The sequence below is a fragment of the Manacus vitellinus genome, unplaced genomic scaffold (genome assembly GCF_001715985.3).
Source record: "Manacus vitellinus isolate BGI_N305 unplaced genomic scaffold, ASM171598v3 scaffold_62_pilon, whole genome shotgun sequence".
Classification (NCBI taxonomy): Eukaryota; Metazoa; Chordata; class Aves; order Passeriformes; family Pipridae; genus Manacus; species Manacus vitellinus.
This window is the reverse complement of record NW_021940704.1, coordinates 2,649,038-2,652,324: the sequence shown is the minus strand read 5'-3', so window position 1 is coordinate 2,652,324 and position 3,287 is coordinate 2,649,038.

Below are 3,287 nucleotides of genomic sequence, written 5' to 3'. Positions count from 1 at the left end.
CAATGCAGCCACATTCCTCCCTAGCCACCCGTGAAGACCCGCAGCCCCGTTGGGGGCAGGAATGGGGAAGCAATTCCTTCCTCTGGCCACTCTTCAGCCCTCGAGTAGGAGCAAAGTAGCCCTGGGGTGAAACTCCCCGGGAAGTGCGTTTTATCCCGAGGACAAAAAGGCCCAGAAGACTCATTCCCTGTATTTTCATGTATCCTCGAAATAATCAGGAGGCAGTTTCTGTTCACTACCAAGGGAGATCAGTAAAAGAGGAAATCCTCAGATCGAAGTTTCCCAGGGCAGGCACTGCTTTAGTTATTTATTTGCTATTTAGAGATCTGCAATAGCATTTATGAGGTGAGAAGAATTCATCTTTATCAACCCCCAGCCCTGGGCTAATAGATAAGTGAGAACTTTTCAGATAAGGCTGACCACGATTTAGAGGACTTTTAACAACTGCCACATTGATGGCACAGGTGAATCCCTTAAACTCTCAGAGAAGCAGGTCAAGTTTTATCTCAACCCGTGTTTAACTGTCAGAAAATCTGCTTTTAAAGAGAGAGTCTGCTACAGCTGTTTACAAAACTTGCATGATTTAAGGTCCAGGCAAAGAGTAGGCAAAGTTGAACAACACTTTTTAAAAATACATAATCCCTTCTAGTACTTCCCTTCCAGAATATTCTAAATGAGGAACACTACAGTCTTCAACCAAAATTTGCACAGAGACCTTCTAAACTCAGGGGATCACTACATATCCATCAAACCAGCCTTGGCCTGTAAGCTGCTGATTGTCTCCCCAAATCCCTCCAGCTTTATTCCATTTCCCTCCTTCCAGCCTGGAGTGCTTTTCCCTGGACCAGTACAGTAATTCCTACTACTCGTTCATCTAAATCCCCTCTAACCCTTTAGATGGTTTGTGAGATACTGACTCACAGGCAATTTCTTATCTGAGGCATCAGAAAAACTGCCAGATATTTTCGTATTTTCAAACTCAATTGGTGTCAAGAAATTTCTAAGCCAAGAGCAACATTTTCTGTGTTATAACTCAGGGAACATAACGACGAGGGACTGTCAAATGCAATTCCTAACAACTGTGTGAACAGCACCACTAAAGCAAGAGGAGGAGGAAAAGCCAAACAAGAGGGGTTTGTATTAAACCAGCAAAACATACTCAGGGCTGTGAGTAAGGCAACAGCTGCAGCTGCTCTGGCGAGACACACACGAGCAGAATGAAATGATGCAGCTTAATTTTCAAAGTGAAACCAATACTGTAGCTGTTGCAGTGGGATTTTTTTTATTATTTTAATGCAGAAAAGAATATATGACAATACAGGAGGAAGAGTAACTAAATACAGCTGGGGTGCTTCATGAACTACAGATATTTCATTCTGCACTTATATTTATTCTTATTAAATAGTGTAAGTCTAAGACTCTACAGTCTCAAATGTGTAAGTTCTTTTATTAACCATACTTAGGGAAGTACTGCACTAGTTTATGAAACTAATTACAATTTCTAGAAGGTACTGGAACTACAATTCAGGCAGCACTGAAGTTATCCAGAATAATCCTCAATCTGTTTCATCAGGTATCTCCAAACCTTGTGGGTTTCTTTGGAGGTCACATAGCTCTGGTCCCTGCTGGAGCTGTTTCTTCCACCTTTTTCAGCTCTCACTCCCCAGGCCATATGGTGGGTCTTGCTTCTTAACTCCTCCTCCCTTCCCTCAGTATTCCTTTGGTTAGGAACTTGAAACTTGTTTAACAGCCGAGGTTCCTTTTTGCTGCACACCACAGGTCCTTCTCCCCATTGCATGGGGTTTATTGTAGTGTAGCCCCGTTATTTCAATGAGTTTCATGTGCATCCAGCTCTCCTGCCAGCTCAGACACACGGATAAGGTGAGTAGATTTACAACCCCAGGAAAGGTTGGCCTCCTGTTTATCATTTCTCTGCTCTATCCTCAGCCATAAGACCCCTTTGTGTTTCCCTGGACAAGCACTGGTGCTGTTCTGACTTCATAAGCTGGTTCAGGGAGCAAATTTCTTTGAGGGAGGGAATAAATATTCCTACTGCCTTAGGCCCTTTCAGCAGCAGACACACTACATCTGCTTAGAGAAATGGTGAGAGATGACTCTGAGTGTGCAACTTCAGAGAAAGAAGTTTTGTTTTGAAGGAGTCGTGTGCAATGTGCTCCCTCTGTGCTGGAGAGCTGCCAGAAGAGCTCTGGCCTCCCCGCATCAAGGACAAACGTCAGTGCCGTCTCTCAAAGGCACACAACTGGCACTGCTGGAGAGCCACAGCTCTTCAGACCACATCACCCAAACCTCGGGCTGCTCTGGACCCTGCAGGGGCAAAAGGATTACATTGGACAACCAGAAACATCCCTGGGCTGCCCATTATCTCCATAGGCTTGCGTGCTGTGCCCCTGCTCCGACACACCCTCTGCACAGCAGAGACCTTCCCAACCACTTAGTGTCTACACTGGAGTTGGAACAGTTTCTCCTACGGAGACTTTATATTCTCATTCTTCTGCTTTGGCTAAAAAACTGGAGCAGAGGTGAAAATATGACCCTTTCTCGGGTTGGTAAGCAACGGGGAGTCACTCATTTTGCATTCCTTGCTTTACCAAGGTAAACTAGGACCCCAAAACCGCTCAGGGAATTGAAAGTGCCGTTTCAAGCCTAGCTTAAAGCAAACTAAGCCTGCACTGCCACCGAAAGGGGCAGTCCCGCTCTCCCTGCCACCTCCTGTGCTGGCATCAGCTGGCTGCTGCCTCTCCTGCTCCTTCTCAGTCAGACAGCGAGGATCGTGTCAGAAGGACAGAGATGTCAAGAGCACACAGCCAGAGCGGGATCACCCTGTCACAGCACGGCCTCACCCCGCTTTACACCCGTCATAAAAAACTTCCAAATAAAAATCTTTCCACATATATGGTAACTCTTAAACACAGGTTAAACTTCAGCCTGTCCAGAGCATTACCTCATATTTATCACCACCTGTACCTCCTACCTTTAAGGCATTTCCAAAAGGTCCACCATCCTCACCTTGCAGTGCTTTGCCTGTTATCTCAACTTCTATTTATAGGCTATTTTTCCTGCATTAATTACCAGTAAACTCGCCGACTCGGCCTCTCTCCGTCTCCCGGCAAAGACACTTTGCCCCCCAGGCTCCCTCTGATCCCCGGCAAGAGGAGTCCCGCACAGGACCGAGCCCTGCTGGGCGGCAGGGCCGAGCTCCGAGGAGCCAAACCCTGGGGCTGAGCCTCCACCTGCGCTCCCGATCAGGGACACGGGCTCGGAACCCT